The sequence below is a fragment of the Anomalospiza imberbis genome, chromosome 9, assembly GCF_031753505.1.
Source record: "Anomalospiza imberbis isolate Cuckoo-Finch-1a 21T00152 chromosome 9, ASM3175350v1, whole genome shotgun sequence".
NCBI classification, from domain to species: Eukaryota; Metazoa; Chordata; class Aves; order Passeriformes; family Viduidae; genus Anomalospiza; species Anomalospiza imberbis.
The window spans coordinates 2604063-2621612 of NC_089689.1; the positions used below are offsets into that span (position 1 = coordinate 2604063).

The following is a 17550-nucleotide window of genomic DNA, read 5'->3' on the forward strand; positions in this document are numbered from 1 at the left end:
TGGCAAATGGCTTCATCAGATTGTCCCTTTCTCAGATCCAAGGATGCCAGCTCCAGGCACCTTGTAACACAGTGGAAGACGTGTCTAGTCCCAGCTCCTGACTTCACCATCGGCTGGGGAAAGACCCATCAGGTTCATTGGAGAGAAAAAAAAAAAAACATATAAGGCAATTGTTTTGCTTCCACTCTTCCTTTTTAATGAAACACTTTCTAGTGTTTTAAGCAAAACACGACTTTTCATTTTGAAATTTCCTTTCGAACCATTAAAATGTTTTAAAGCGGTTGAAGGCGCAGTGAGATGTTTTGATTTTTGTCGCTCTGAAATGTTTCACTCAACACGTTCTTCATGTGTCTTGATTTGCCAAAATTTTTCAAAGGTTTCTGCTTTCTCGCCCAAGACGTATCTGTATGTTTTTTACTTTTCTGCAAAGGGGGGGAAAAAAAAAAGGAGAAAAAAATATTATCATCTCCATGGCTCCACAGGAAGCAGAACTGTATCCAAGAAACGAAGAGCCAAGGGACTCCTCTCCAAAGGCCCAAACTTTCAGACACTTAGTCATCCCTTCACTTGCTTGCTCACATACCAAGTCTAGACGTTTGCTGTCTCAGACCCTGGCAGGGACTCTCCCACCCCCACAGGTCAGCCCAGGGTCTTTTGGGTTTGACTTTGAGTGGCTCCAAGGACAGGCAGTGCAGCAGAGCTGAGCATGCACAGAGGGAAAGGCAGCACCATGACAGTGATGTTGGGGACTATAGGATGCAGTGGCCTGTTGACCCTCCTGACTCTTGTTTTGAAGATCCTTCCCTATTTTCTGAGTCACAGTGTGATGCCTCAGCACATCAGGCTGGAGAAAGCAGGAGCCAGGAGACCCTCCAAGCTGCTCCAAGGGAAGCATCCCAGCACAGGACCTTGGAAGATCTACGTGCCGGTGCAGAAACGGCCAGAATTCTGCCTCTGCTGTCTGCTGGAGTCTGTAAAATCCTTCCTGTCAGAGATAACTAATCCTGGGGCCTTTACAACACCTCTCCTGAAAAGCACATTTCATTCCTCTGTCTCCTCCTGCCTTCCAAGTGCATGAGATTGCAATAGGTATTACCAAAAATATTCCCCATGGGAGCCGACACTGGACTCCCTTAAAACCCAAACACCATCACCCCTCCTTCCCCAAGACACAAGTGAGCACTATGCTCTATTATCTCTACACCCACTAAATCTTTCTGAAATAAAGAATAAACATTTCCACCACACATAGTGTAAGTGTATGTGCCAAGCTGCCTCGCTTCCTCTCCTCTGTGGTTATTATAAAGTGGTTTTGTTTCAGTGGCGTAGCAGATGGACAGCATCCAAGTCTGGCGTCCCCACTCCCCCCGAGTACGTCGAACGCTATCTTTGGTTTATCACAGATTCCTGCAGAAAATGTTTATGGGAGCCTCTTGTTTAAAATCTTGGCCGCGTCACAGCGTAATTCCTATTATTTATTAAATGAAAATCAAGCTGTTGCTAATGCACCATTACTGTGGCAAAGTGGAGCCCTTGGAAATGAAGGCCAAACACACTCTCTCGTTCTCCGAGCGCGAGGGAAGCATCCCACTGTCACCATCGCTCAACACTCACGAAGCCACCGGGATGAGAAGCAATTTCCTGGCCTGGGACTCCTTAAACATTTCCTTTTTGCTGAAGAGAGACTCCTTTGCTTTGCTGCCCCAAACCTGACCTCCCAGAGCCAGCCAGAGCACAGATCATACCTCACACCGTCAGAGGGGCTCTACCTAAGACACTGCTTTGGCCGTGCCCTTCTTCATTCACCATGACCAAATTAATTTTTTTCTCTTCTGCAATTTTCCTCTAAAAGAAAATTTTCCATGGAAAACCCAAAGCCCTTTCTGTATCCCAGAAATAGTCCCTGTAACACAATGAGTTTTCTATAGATGGTCCCCTTTATATTGAAGTGTGGCAGTGTTTACATTCCTAACTGGTTTCCAGAGGAAATTCTAAAATTTTCCTGGAAATGTCTTGTTGCTTTGAACTGATTGTTTATTTGTCAATTTAGTCATTAACCTTCTTCCTTACTCCTCTGGCTTTTGATAAGACAGAAAATGTCAAAGGGACGGGAAATAGGCTCAGAATGATTTCCCCTGGTGGAGGATCCCAGTCCCCAGAAGCAAAGGGAGTTTTCTCATCAGTTGAGCAGAGACACGGCTTCACTCCAGGTGCCAGCTTAAATCAGCCTTCAGGTTTTTGCAGGGTTTGTGTGTTAGACTTTAGGTCTTCTGGAGGGATCTCAGCGTGGGGATCTCAAAGCCCTTTCAAAATGAGCTAAATACCACTGATCCCAGTAAAAACAGGAAGAGCCAGAAATGTATTCCCACTCATTCCATTCCCAGCCTCACCTTCAACCTGTGTGTCACACCAAATCTGCCATGGTCATGGTCTGTTCTATAAAGAAATACATGTCTTAATTATTACATTGCTTATTAATATTATCTATTCATGAAATTATCATAAATAAAGTGACCACAGGCAAAATCCTAAAACTACAAGAGAGGGGGACAAATTCTATTCATACAAAAATTTGTGGTACATAAATTGTTTGTTACTTATTCAAATACAAGTAACAAAATTCCTACCACCAGAAGTTTACCAAAAAGAAAAACGTCTTTTCCCAATAGCTGACATAAACATGTAAGTGCTACCAAACATATTTACATGTTTGAAATAGATGGTATAATTACAATGAGTTATAGCCAATATTCAGACTTTCCCTGGTTTAAATACTACCTTCTGATACAGCACAGCACATCCTTTAATTGTGGTCACGTGCTCCTTCTTAGAGACTGCTGCAATTTTTTTCCACAAAAACGTCTATAATTGAAAAGAAAATGGCATTGTTTAAAATAAATTGTCTACCCTCCTGGAAATAAACAGGTGACTTCCCCCACAAAATGTCCTATTTCTGGGACTTCTATATCACAGCAAGCCATCTGCAAAATAATTTTGGACATTTTTCCAGACCCCAAACTTGAATTTCAGCAAGGAAATGCAGTTTTTCAAGACAGAAAAAAAAACCCTCCAAGAAGGATTTTGAAAACAAGTCAGGTAAAAGCTGTCAGTGGAAATAGCAACAAAAGCAGTCATAGAGCCCTCCAATAAAAGCAGGTCCATTCCAGACTCAACAAAAAAAGGTCTTTTACCCTCTTTCAACCAGTACTGATGTTCCTCAAAGGATACAAATAGCTGTTAAATTCACTTTTATCTAGAGAGCCTCACATTTGTGCGGAGCTTAAAAAAAGAGAAAAAAGCCACATTAGTGGGAGGAACACAACTGTATTCCACAGCTTCTCCACAGGCTCCCACAAGTCAAGCCTCCTAATGAGACCTGCAGACCTCTTCACCACCATCAGGATGGGCTCTCTTTTGTGGGAATCCCGTTTTCAGATGATTTACTGAGAAGGTTTATCCCCAGACTTCTTGTACAGACAGGGACATGGAAAGCCAAGAGAAAGAAGGGCCTTACCTCTGGGAACCACCAGCAAGAACCAAGGTTCTCACCCCAAGGTCTCATGGAATTGCCTTGGGCACAGTGTCTGTGAAAGAAATCCCTGCTGCCTCATGTGAACCAGAGCTAACCAGAATTAATTCCTTTGCATCTCAGATGTAGAGTCATGGTTTTTGGAATATATTTTCCACCACACCATCATCTCCTTTCAAATGGTTTTTATGGAGTTCGTCTGCAGTCAGAAGTTGGTTTTCCTCTCCTGAGTTTTCCATGGGTTTCCCAGACTAAGAAAGGTTGTCGTTGAAGAGGCTCAGCCACAGGTTTCTGGTATCACCTTCATAAAAGGGGGGGGTCTGAGGCTGTCCCCAAAGACAGTTCTCACCCGCCCTGAGCTGAGGGTGAACCAACACCTTTGGCCCATCTGCAGCACCACAGCTGGTGAGAAGTGTCCTCCCATTCAAAGGCCTGCCAAGGAGCCCCTTGCTGCTCCCTGAGTCATGGCCCTACTATCCCATGCTCTTCTCTAGCTGGCCATCAGCACAAAGAACTGAGCAAAGAGGTCACGGTGAGAGACGCAGGACTCCATGGTGGTAAGCAAGCCAAGAGCTTCAATTTGCTGAAACGCTTTTCCATGAACCTCCCCCCACCCCTGCTTGGCTTGTTCACAGACTCCTTCAGCCTCTCTCCTCGGGGCTGACCCGTTGTTCCTGCAGGCTTTCCTATTATCAGCTGTCCCATCCTTTTTGCACAACTGCTGTAGTTGGACCTTAGCCTTTCATTTCATTTTCATTTGGCTTCTTCCCCAACTTCCCATATTTGAGCATTTTGCTTATTATCAGTCAGGTCCCTCCTGTACTTTGCTCAGCTCCATTCTACTAATTGGTTTGAGTATGGACCCAGCATCCCCTAAAGGAGAGTCACCTCCCCTCGCACACCAGCACTGCCACGCATTCCACACCCTCCCCAGACTCCCAGAGCAGGAGCGACACCTCCTCCAAAAGGTGCTGGTGTCCTTGGACTGAACGGGTCTGAGACAGTGATCGATATAATCACTGATATATGATTGTGTCCCATATTGGTTTTTCACAGCCCAGGAAACACGTCCCCTGGCAGGCCCTGAAGGTTGTAGGACAGATAGGTTTCAAACCAGACATCCATTTTCACTATTGCTTTTATCAACAGCTTTCCCTGTAGTATCCCTGTACTGCACACCACCTTGGGAAGCACCCACTTTCGAACACCCAGCAGCCTAAAAGTAGGATGTTCACTTTAATTCTCATGAATTGAAAATATTTGGATTCTAGCATGGTCAGATGAACCAAAGCTGCTTGCACCACCCTTGTCAGTGACCTTGTCTTTCCAGCACACAAGTCACCACTACTTCCCTGTGGCTCCCAGGTCATAAAGAGGTGTCATAACCACTTGCCTCTCACATGTGACTACGGAGGCAGTGCTGCAGAGAGAATAACCACAAATCACAGCAGTAGCTCTCCTGTCCCTAGACCCAACCCAAGTTCACCAAGGACTTTTCTTTGCTTGGTCGACTGGGCAGAAAACCTGCAAAGCTTAATTTCTTGCCACGTTTTCCCAGGAGGAAAAAATCTCACCTCAAATTGCTGTCAAGTCGCATATCTTATCTCACCCCAAAAAGACTTAGGCAGGTTAAGCCCGGAAGAAAGAGAAACTATCAAAGGCTGCTTGTTTGATAAGGACACACATACACTCCAGCAGCACCTGGTTACTGTGGGACATGTGGAGCTGGAAGCTGGGCTGGGGGAGCAGCTTGCCCTTCCTAGGCACTGTTCTCCAGAAGAGAAGCCAGAAAGGGACAGGTTGTCACCGCCTCTGAAGCTGAGCAAAGCCTGCAGAGCAAGCACTGTTCACATCTTGCAGTGAGCCCAAAGCCACCCACACTCACGTTCCAGGAGTGGCACAGCTGCCCCATCAGCTCAGCCCCTGCTGGGCAGGGATGCCACAGCCCTGAGAATGGAAAGGCAAGTTCACTGGGATTGTGGCTTTGGAAGGAGGTCCTGTTGAACCAAAGGAGGTGGAGCTGTTGGACACTGCTCTGCAATGAGCCTTCAGCCTCCCACACTGGCCTATTTAGCAGCAGCTTCAGCCTTCCCAGCCTCAATTTAGCAAGCAGAAAAGACAAGGTGTCCAAGGGATGGGGACAGAGGGCTGAGAAAACAAAGGTGGCATTGTGGTTCTGGCAATGGGGAAGACAAAAGGACACGTAACAATCAAAAAGCTACTGGCAACTCTAACATGCTGCTCTTCCCCCAGTCTCATACTGGGGAAGGTCATCAAAGGATGTAAATTAATAAATCTCATTGGAAGCAGCACCAATTTAACTGACTTCTAATTTTTAGAAGTCCCAATTTAACTCACAGAAGACCTGGATTTCAAGGTCCAAGCTGGGAAGATCCCACTTGGCTCACATTGCTCTGGCCTCAAATAAAAGAGTTGAAACAACTCCTTTGTTCCAGGCTGTCCAGCCCCTTCTCCCAAATGTTCTTTCCCTGGTTGGATAGTGTGGGTCTGGAGCAATACTTTAATCAGGACAGAGAGAAACACAGAGTCCAAGGAGGAGCAGGGAGGAGAAGAGTCATCCCAGGTCCCCACTGTTTCCGTGGAACAGGCAGTACCAGGCTTCCAGGAGCTGGATGGGAGCGGGGTGGGAGGAGAGAAATGGGAGCAGTGTGCTGGGAGATGCAACCTGCCATGAGACAGGCAAAGGTCATCAGTCCCTCTCACAGCTGGCACGCCTGACCTGTGGCCATCCCTGGGGTGAGCAGCAGGTGCAAAAGCAGCAAAGGGCCATGTGCTCACCCCAAGTGTCCTGTACTTTCTCCCCAGGCATGCAGGGCAGTGTTTGGCATGTTAAACCCCTCCTAGGCCAGGCCTTTTACTGCCTCTGCAGGAAATTCCTCAACTCTGCTGAATTCCAGTTAACCCCATCTCCCTTCCCAGCCTGCTCAGTGCTTGGGGCTGGGAATACAAACTATCCCACCAAGAAATGCTCTCAACATCCAGCCCTTTCTATTCCCGCCTCTTCCTCCCATTCAGCTGAGACAGAGCCAGGCTGAGAAGAGCCACACTCCCCACATGAACATCAAGGCTCCGTGTAAAGCAGTGAGAGCAGCTCCTAGGGCTTGGGCTGGAGAGTGGGGAAATGCCAGGCACGTCTCCTGACACCTCAGCAGCCTGCCAGTCTTGTGACCTGAAATCAAGGCTGTCAGGGAGCGCTCAGAGCTAATAGCAGGGGTTATTTGCATTCAAGCTAAGGGGCTGGCTCGGAAGCTTTAGACAGTCACTGTTCCAGATAACAAGAAAGGGAACTCCTTGCACACACACACTGGACACATCTGGCCAGCTGCTGCTCCTGGACAATGCCATGTGGCTTAAGTCAGGGAGCAAAGGCAGAGCTCTGTGAGAGAGAGGAGCTCTTTAAGCTGCACAAAACACCTGCTTCAAAGGTAAATATTATTATTTCAAAATTTTTTTTTTCATTGGAACTCGGAGCAGATGAGAGAGAATTTGTAAAATGGAATCAGAGGTGGCCCTTAAAACAAGAAATCAGTGTATCTAGTCCTCAGCTGATGTAGAACTGGATGGATCCTTCACAGGGGTAGAAGAATGGTCTTGGCTTTGTGTTAGCATTGCAGCAGAAAACAACTGTAGTGGGACACAGGAATCCTTTCATGATGGACAAAAGGAAAAAAAATCAAATTTCTGAATTTTCCCATTAGACAAGTACTTCTGCAGGAGCATCTCTTCCCACTTGCTCAGACACCCTTCCTGTGGCCAAGGAGGGGTAACAGTGTTTGTTGCACACACGAATCCCCCACAGGCTCTTCCCATCCCGTTTCAGGCAGTGCTTCTCGGGCTGTATCAAGTGCAAAGTGAAATCACCTGAAGAGTGTCGCTTTAAAAGCCACGGAAGTGCAGAGAGCAGCACCAGCAGCAGTCAATAGCAATTTCCACCGCAGGGTCGATACCATCTGATGGCTGTGTAGCTGTAAAGATTGTTTCACACACATATCAGGAGGTGGGCAGGGGCAGGAAAAGTGGAATTGGTTTTAATGATTGCAGGATTCAAAGTAGCCCTGGCTCCCTCTCCCTCTTCTTTCACGAGAAATACACGCACAAAGAGTCAGAAATCAAATTTCCAGCCCTGTCAGTTCCTATCACACCAGCTCCCCAGCTTGGACTCCTTCCCAGTTTGCCAGGGAAGCTTCTTCTAATCCATTGAGGAGAGCATTACTGGGAGAAGGAGCTGCAGTCTGTGTCCAAACTTCCCTCAGGTCATTAGCTCCACTGCTCTGGACACGGAGCTACAGCAGAAGCTCAGCGCTCAGGTTCAGACCCAAAGGGTTTCCAGATGAGGGTAATTTGCACTATTTTACCTCCCCAGACAAGACCAGCATCTCATTTTGTTAGATGCTGGGTGGGCAGGGAATATTAGGCAAGCACAAACAACTAAACACAACAAAGAGGGAGGGTACCCATTTTGCAGAGAAAACGTGTGAATGGCTCTAGCCTAAAAATAATAGCCCATTGTGTTTCTGCTGCCTCATAAAGTGCTTTTCAGCCGCTGACTCCAGGGGCAACACATGGCCGATCGTGTCTTGGTCGATGTTAGGAGCGCTGCTGTGGGAGGAAGGAGGGTGGTTCTGTGGCCCGGGGTTCCCAGGGTCCCAGCCCTGTTCCTCGGCTCTTTTAAATGTGCTCGAATACCAGTCCCTGCTTCTGTTTGCCTTACGCTGTCTGTCTGTCTCCTGCTCGAGGCACGGATTCCTTCTTACAGGATTTCACTGGCTGGAGCTCTGGTCTCTGCTTGGATAACCTCTCAAACGCTTCTGCAGTAAATGAAAGTCAAGACTGTGTTTGTTTAACAGAAAATAATGAACACAAGTTTGATTCTTTGTGTTCTAATTCATTAATTCACTGGCCTCTAAACACAAACTTCTCCCTTGCCATCACATAAATAACCAAGATAATTTTCCAAGGAGCTAAGCCCCTACCAGTGTCTCTCCTGCCCCTTTGCACCTGGGTACCAGGACAGGAGCAGAGCTGGGCATCTTCAAGCATTCCTCTCTGAAAATGAGGGCAAAGCAGCCTCTCCATGGTTCATCAAGGTGTGCCAGATGGACACAACCCATCAGGAGATAATTTCTCTGCTCCTTGAATCATTTCATAAAACACAAGTAACTGCTGTCTTACATGCCCACCATGGAATATTTTATTGACACCCTCATTTAGGCCTCATGTGATAAGTTTGAAGCAAATACAATAACCACAGGCTACAAACAGGGTTTTCCTTCACCTCGTGAGAAACGTGAACCTGTACACGTGGAACATATGGACACACAAATCCTTCCCTCTTTTTTTTCCAGGCCCTAAGACATCAACAACCCTTATCTGCTGCAGCTTTTTGTTTCATTCAGGAAATAGTCAAGCGTTTCAGGGCCTGACCACCACCTTGATTCTTTTATGGAAGGGATAATACATAACAAAATCTACAGGGGGCTGGAGAATGCTCCCAAACTCCCAGTCTCCAGCGTCCTTTTAGAAGCAAAGATGACAGATAATGGTACCCAAATCTTGAAGTTTGGAAATGGTGAATGAAGCAGATCTTCACTGCAAGGCCTGGAGAAATTTAAGAGGGGCAGGCTGCAATTAGGAGGACTTACTTTAAATCAAACAAAAACCAGCTTGGTTCAGTCACCAAAACTACTATTGCTCTGGATCCAGCTTCACAAATTTCTTTCCTGTGAAGAAGTATAAAGAGAGGAATGAATTTAGGGGGAAGACATAATTTCAATATTTTTAGACAAGGCATCTTGCTGTTTCAGTGTGAAACATTCCTGGTTTATACCAGGAGACATGGGGAAGGTGACAAACACAGTGGAAGACAAAGCAAGCCGAATCCATGGGATTACTGAAGCACATTAGCTCAGCTGAGAGAGGCTGACACAGCGCAGTGGACCTCTGACCCTCGAAGGAAGCCTGAAAATAAACTCCATCTCTCCCCATGTGCACGACACTGATGGGGAGGCCACTTGTGCCTTTCAGCCTGCCCAGCAACACAGAAGAACCTGCAGATGATGAAAGCTAGAAATTCAGAGCTGTCAAGGCCATATAGGCCACCCACATTGACTAAACCTACCCTGGTACTGTGCAGGTAGAAGAGCTGTGGGAATTTCAGGTCAGTGTCTGCCTTGCCTGCAGGAACCACACAGGATAGAAGGAGACACCCCTGAGCCCCATGGTGTCTTCTCAGCAAGTTTGCATCTTTGCAAATGAGTCCCCAAGCCAGTGTCTACCACTTCTGCTCACAATAAACAAAGACAACACAGAACTCCTTGATGCCTTAAAAAAAAAAAATCCCCAAATAATTATTATTTCTGTTTGTCTTTTAGGTTGTATTTACAGGTTTCTGGGAAAAAAATAAAAAAGAAAAAAAGAGAACAAGAGAAAAAGGAAGGTCCTTGTAATGGTGCAAGTCCAGAGGCTGGGACTTTAAATAAAATCCCACGCACTGGGAGATGCTCAAGGCAGTGGTGAGCACAGCTTCTGCTCTGCCCGTGCCCAACCCTGCAAAAGACTGAAAGGGCCCTGTCTGCTCAGCAGTCAAAGAAAATCTTCGTCGTGACTTGATCCCAGATACCCACAGAGTGAAAATAGTTGAGATTGGCATGTTCATTAGGCTCACAGGTAAAAGGCACAGTAAGCAGCAAAACCCAAAATAAATAGTGAGACTTGACAACACTGAGAGAGGGAACCTTGCATGGGAAATAAAAGACAATTTTGAGCAGGGAGGATAGTTAATCAGGAGCTCCAGTTACCAAGGCAAATGGCAAATTCATCATCAGTCAGAGGTCGTGCATGGGGACTGGATGTCTTCCAAAAAGCACCACTCTGGTCAAGGAACAAGTTTTTGTGTTCAAGAGCATCCCTCAGAAGAGAATACCACCCTCCATCACATCCTCCGTGGGTGGCTGCTGGAGCTGCCAGGCGGGCGGGTGAGGTGCTGCACTCACAGCCCGGCCTCTCCCCCCAGCCTGGCTCCTCCAGGCTCCCCCAGGTTGGTTTGGGGGCCCAACCAAGCCCTGAAACCCTGCACTGACCATGGCCCTTCTCCAGAACACCCTGCCTGGGCCAGGCTCCGAGTCACGGCCTCGGTCACGCTCAGCCCCAGCGTGGTGCTCCTGGCCACCGTGGCAAGCTGTGCTGGTGACCCTGCTCCAGGGCACTGCCTGCCCATCACAGCCAGCGAGCAGGATAATTCTCTCTTTCTTTACTCCTTTTTGTCCCCACATCTGCTCCTTCTTTCCTGTAGTTGCCGTGCAAACCCCAGCCCAAAATACATGCTCTGGCTTCCATTGATCCTTTCAGGCAGTCTCCTTGATGCCCAAGATGCTGATTTGAACTGACCTCTCTCTCAATGCCACCTTACCACCAGCTTAGCTCCCCATCCCTCCTTGGAAACAGACACAAAAATCCAAGGGCAAAGCAAAGTGGCCTTGGCATCCCTGACGTGCTCCTGCACACTTTTATCTCCCAACCATCACATAGGAGAAAAGCAAAATGCATCAGTCTCTGACTTCCAGCTTCGACTGAAGACAGCAAAATGCCAGTTAGTACATCCCAGCACCACAGCCCCTGCTTGGAGAGGATGCCCAGAGGGCGGAGGTGTGCTCTCTCTCCTCCTTCTGCACCAGTCAATATGGCCAATTTAAACAGGTTTCTGCAGGAAGCAGGTGCCTGCAGCTCGTGCTGCTTCCATGACCCTTGTAAATCCAGTCTCTTGAGTGAATGGCTTGTTTGGAGAGAGCCCTCCGTTTGTTTGTCTGGGCTCTAGTGATAATAGCTCTAATTTATCTCTGAGCTGGGCAGGCATGTCTAATGTGTTTGAGTATTTAGAAGCATTACAGAGGTTTCATTTGGTCAATTGTTTCTTGAAATCCTTTCCCACACACAGAACAGCCACGCAAAGGTGGAACTGCTCCACCGTGGGCAACCACGGGGGCCACAGCCTGTGCTGCCAGCCTGGAAAGGGCACTCGTGCTGGGGCAGCTGCATCCAAGGGAGAGGAGACACAGGAAACACAGAATCATGGAATATCCTGCGTTGGAAGGCACCCACAAGGATCATCTAGTCCAACTCCTGGACCATCCCCAAGAGTATTGTCCAAATATTTCTTGAGCTCTGTCAGGCTTGGTGCTGTTACCACTTCCCTGGGGAGCCTGTTCCAGTGCCCAACCACCCTCTGGGTGAAAAACCTTTTTCTAATATTGAACTTAAACCTCCCCTGGCACAACCTCAGGCCATTTCCTCAGGCCCTGTCCCTGGTCACCCCAGAGAAGAGATCAGTGCTTGCCCCTCCTCTTCCCCTCATGAGGCAGTTGTAGACTGTGATAAGGCCTCCTTTTAGTCTCCTCTTCTCCAGCTGAACAGGCACTCCTCAGCCACTCCTCATATGGCTTCCCTCAAGGCCCTTCACCATCTTCACTGCCCTCCTCTGGATGCTCTCTAACAGCCTAATATCTTTCATATATTGTGACATTAAATATTCAAGGTGAGGCCATGCCAGAGCAGAGCAGAGCAGAGCAGAGCAGGACAATCCCCTCCCTGGCCCAGCCTGCAGTGCTTTGTCTGATCCCCGCGGGACAAGGATGTCCCTCCTGGCTCCCAGGGCACTCACATTCAACTTCCCATGGACCAGGACCTCCAGGCCCCTCTCTTGCAGCACTGCTTTCCAGCATCTCACTCCCCAGTCTTCCCCTACATCCAGCATTGTCAATCCCAGGTGCAGAATCCAGCAGTCTCACAGAAATTAAAGACCAAGCAGACAACCTTTGAAAGGGATGATGACAAGTCTGGAACGTGGCACCACATCTCCTCCTGCTTAGACCTTCCAGCCCTGTTGGCTTTATCATCTCCCCCATGTAGGCACTCTCCATCTCAGCCCAGAATGGACAGGGTTGTCTTGGTGTCTGCAGTGGGAAATACACACAGCTGACCAAGACATTGTACCTAACCTTAAATCAGGTATCTTCTGCCCAGGGAGGTGGTGGATCCATTGTCCCTGGATGTGTTTAAAAAAAAAACTGTATGTGGCACACAATGCCATGGTTTAGTTGATGAGGAAGTGTTAGGTCATAGGTTGGACTTGATGATCTCAAAAGGTCTATTCCAACCTGGTTCATTCTGGGGAAAATAAAATTTAAAAAAATAATAATAAAAAAAAATTAGCTGCACTCCAAAGTCCACTCCAGAGCTATAACCAGACACCAGCTGAAGACCCCTAAAGCCGAAGGGGTTAAGCTGAGTCAGTGCTGGGGAACACTGGGATGAGGTCACAGGTGGAGCGTGCGACCCAGCCACAGAGTCCCAGCTCAGGACTTCGGGGGCTGAAGACGCTCCCGCGCATCACCTGCGCTGTGCCAGCAGCCTGCGCGTGCTCCGGCCCGTGACAAATGTGAGGTCACGTGCTTCGCCTTAAATCACTTTCCTGGAGGTTTCAGCAATTCTCTTCGTGCCATTTCAGCTAATTTTAGCTGCGAGCCGAGAGGCCGTTACTGAGGTTCAGCTGACTGGTGGCGATTTATCAGGTCACCCTGTTGGGGTGGGGAGCCCGATCCCGCTCAGCTCTGCGCTCTCCTTTCCGAGCACAGGAGCATCGAGAGCCAGACCTGGAACCTCAGAGCAATTTAAAGGGAGCATTAGCACGAGCAAACCCACGTTGCTCCCCGTGCCAGTCCTCCACTGAGATGCAACCGGTGCCCAGGTGGAGCGTGTCGGGCATGGCACAGCCAGGAGGAAATGACGCTGCAGCTCCCCGGCTACGAGCATGGGCTAATTTATAGAGGCCAAATGTAATTACTTACCCTGGCATGCAGCCAGGACACCAAGGTTAACACCTTTGCTCTCCAGAGAGTGCCAGGGGAACGTCAGAGGGATGCTGCCAAGTCATTTTATACGCCTCGACTTCAGGTGTTGCAAACAGCAGGATTTAGCAAGGGCCAGTCAGGAGGGAAAGGGCTGTCACAGATTTTTTTTTTTTTTTAAAGCAAAATAAGAGAAAGGATTTGCTTTCTGCTTGGCTGTTTGGGTTCATTAACTTCAGCTTTACTGTGCTGCACCAGGGACCCAAGTACAGCAGTCCTGCAGAAAAACGAGGACTTGCAGATGCCTCCTTTGCTTGCTTTGGAAAATTTTGAGCCTCTCTTGGCTTTGCTGGAGAAATCTTGCAAGTCCTTGAAATATATCTCCTCATCTCTGTCACTGAGCTCCCTGTCCCTGTGATGGCCTTGGCAGTGTCTGAGCTGTCAAGTCCTGGAGCAAGGGCTGGCACAGACCCCATGTCTGTGCCGTGCTGGCCGGAGCAAGTGCTCGGTTCCACAGGCCCCTCTGGTGCTGGCAAAAGTTTGTCATGGCTCTCTATTATGTTTTTTTTTTTTCTTTTAAATGGGTTTAAAGCCAATTGAAATAGCCCTTGTTAAAAATAAAAGCCACCAAATTTAGCCTTCCTTCCCTCTTCCCCCGCCACCTCCCATTTCCTGGAGTATTTGCAACAGGCAGCTGGTTAGGAGGTTTTTCCCCAGGGGTTTTGTCTGTTATTTATAAAGCTCTGGTGAAAAAATGCAAAAGAAAGAGAAAAAAAAAATTAATCAACTTCCAGGTGACCTCTTTTCTTCTGCAGCAGCTCTGCTCCCCCGCAGCAACGAGGCATCGCAGCAGCCACGGCTTCAGGGAGCACATCCAGCATCCTTTGGGGTCAATGCAATCCTGCCCTCTGCCTTCCCTGAAGGTTCTCTCCAGCCCCCTCTCTGTCCTTCAGGGATACAGCAACGAAGGATATAATTCCCTTCATTTAAGCTTTACTAGTTTAGCAAAAAATATCACAGGTGCCCTCCTCTTAACAAGCACCGTGTTACTGGCAGTTGTCCGGGGAACTTACTGGTTTGGAGGACTTATCATAGAAACATAGAATTATTTGGGTTGGAAGGGACTTTAAAGATCATCTCATTCCAATCCTTCTTACCATGGATAGGAACACCTTCCGCTGCACCAGGTTGCTCAAAGCCCTGTCCAATCTGGCCTTGGACACTTCCAGGGATCGGGCAGCCACAGTTTCTCTGGACAACCAGTTCTAGTGCCTGAGCACCCTCACAGGAAAGAGTTTTTTCCTAATATCTAATTTAACTCTGCCCTCTGTCAGCTTAAAGCCATTCACAGCCTTGTTCTATCACTCCCAGTTTCTCTCTCCAGCTCTTTATTAGCCCCTTTAGGTACTGGAAGGAGTCCTAAAGTCTCCATGGAGCCTTTTCTTGTCCAGGATGAACAACCCCAAATCTCTCAGCCTGTGAAAACCCCTCTGGCCTTCACCTTAGCCCATAACCCCCCACAGGAAAGGGCAGGGCAGGACAACAGGTCCTTTACTCTCTGTGGGTCACCTTTCCAGCAGGGGGTGAGGACAAGCACGGCAAGAAGAGCAGCAACCCCCATGGAAGGGCTGGGATCCTGCGTGCTTCACTCAGCCGGACAGGGAGCTGGGAATGATGCCTTCCATGGAAGCATTAACCCATGTTACCAACTCCTCTGGCTGCAGGGATGCATATCCACATATTTATCATATTTCTCCACATATTGCTCTATATGTACATGTGTGTGTGCACTATGGCATGCATACAATGCACATTGAGATACATAATATTTAGAGAACAAACATTTCATTTTAGAAGTCGCTGTCTGACAACAAGTTAATTATCTATCATATCATCTCTCAAACCCAAACATTTTGAAAGCTAGGAAATAACTAATTAGGATCATCATAAATCTTGCTCTGTCTCACAAGCCCATTTTCCTAAGAAATAGGAAGAAATACATATTTCATCACAATGCAACATCCATAACTCTGACCTATAAGATATTAATGACTAGTTCATGTGGTTTCTCTATCTAAACACTTTCTTGCAGAGGTTACTCTAAGGAGACACAGGATAATTATTTGGTAACACTGTCCTGGCAACCTGTCTTCCAAAAATTCTGTAGAAAGTGGGGGGGGGGGGGGGGGGGAAATCACAACATTAGAATTTTCTTGCCTGACATGAGCCATGTGACTTCCTTGGATTAATTTTGCTCTGAACCAGGAGAAATCTTAAGAGAGACATAATTCACTGCTCCCAGTTAAAGCTTTGCTCCTTCTTCTTCTAGACAACTGCCCCCAGTAGGCTACTTACACCCAGGTCTCTGCTCACACCTGTGGCTTTCTGTGGATGCCTGTTTGGCCTCAGCTTTGGAGAACAGCTGGTCATGCCTAGAAGACGACTTCAGATTGATCCTGGAGAGATAAATGAAGCTTACTAGAGAGGATGCACAAAGTTAGGGCAGAGCTGCAACACTATTAATGCACTCAGCACAACTGAAGAGCTTAAGGGCTTGAACATGGAGGAAATGTAATTTTTTTTTTTTTTTTTTTTTTTTTAGTTAGAGTGTGAAACCCAGGTGGGACAGCCACTCAAACTAGGCTTTGAACCTGGAACAATGTTTGATAGGAAAAGTGTGTTCACACATCATCAGGACTACAAAGGAAAAAATGAGCTGGGGGAGAGATCAGCAAAGGAAGACACATCTGAAATCAAGAAATACAGGAACAATATGAAAGTTGGCAGGACTCAGGCAGAGTTAGACCTTGAAGAACAGACAGAAACACAGCAAAAAGGGGTTTTATCATCAAAGGAGAACAAGAAGAAGTACGGCTGCTCCACACCCACAGTGGAGGTCTGCTTGGACATGGCAACAAGAATAAATCAATGCTTGGTGCCTGGTGAGGGCAAAGACAAGGGCAAAATGAGGGCAAAATGTAGAAATAGCAACAATCCTCACCCATGTGATGGTCCAGGGCAGAGGGAGGCAGATATTCCTCATAGTCCATCTCTCTGAGAGCCAGCAGCCAAGTCACCCTCTGTGAGCACAGGGTAGGAGCTGTAGCACCTTCACTCAGCTCTGCAGAGGGCAAGGGGCTGCAAGGCCTCCAAACAGGTTTAAAGTTGACATCACAAGAGTCTCAGAGCTCACTACATGGAAAACGAGCCAAAACACAACATTGTTCTTGCGAATTTGTGTCTCAGTAGGCAAATCCCCAAACAGGATAAAGGAGGAGGATCAGACTTCAGCTAATGGTGCCCCATGGGACACATCCTGTTGGAGTGGGAGGTTGGGGAGCACGGGAAGCAGAGAGGGGCGGAGGAGGGTTAAGCTGAAAGACTGCAGAAGTGTCCTGCAAGACCATATGCTTGCTTTGGACACAAAGAGCCACGTCCAGCCCAGCAGCTTCCGAACAGCAATCCACTTCCCCATCTGTGATCCAGGGAAACTGCAGGAGTAGGAACTGCTGGCCTCGGGGCAGAGGGGGCTTTGATGCAGTCCAGGGTGGGTATTTAAACATAACATGGAGGCTCTTCCACTGATGATGTGGGCCCTAGTTTTGTGAAGGGCATGTGCAAGCAAATTCAAGCTAAAGGAAAGAATGGCCCTTTTTATACTGGAATTAAAATGTCTAGACAGACCTTCTCTAGTGTAACTGGACCTGCATCCCTGATCATGATACACCTGATAAAACTTTCCAGGTAGACAGGGACTAAGAAATACTTTGGCAGAAACTGCAGCAGGAGCCGTTTCAAAAGTCTTTAATCCCGAGAATTACTTATGCTACGTAATGAGGTCTGCATTATGGCTGTTCATTACATGGACCCTGAACACTCGAAAGCAGGGAGGATTTTCTTTGGCATCACGACAGGAATCCACGGCATAGGCAAGACTGGCCCTCAGTGTGAGGTCATATCTCCCTCTAGCTGCTGGTCCCAGGGACTCTGCAGCCTTTGACCGCCCAAAGCTTGCACAAACTCTGACCTCTCCTGCGAGCTGGCACTTCCAGTGATGCTCGTCTTGGGGTCACTTCCTGCTGGCTGCAGTGCTCCTCCACGGAGTGCAAAATCGCTCATCCTTTGGAGAGAAAGTACTGCAAAAGGGAGGTGGAGAGG

The 17550-nt window shown here is 47.7% G+C and overlaps 1 long non-coding RNA gene across 1 annotated transcript; it reads left to right on the forward strand.

Annotated features, from left to right (window-relative positions):
* The first annotated feature begins 13265 nt into the window (after positions 1-13265).
* On the forward strand, positions 13266-16735 carry LOC137478954 (uncharacterized). Its single transcript, XR_011001894.1, has 2 exons — positions 13266-13498; positions 15722-16735. It is a non-coding gene; the product is annotated as an uncharacterized lncRNA (long non-coding RNA).
* The last annotated feature ends 815 nt before the right edge of the window (positions 16736-17550 follow it).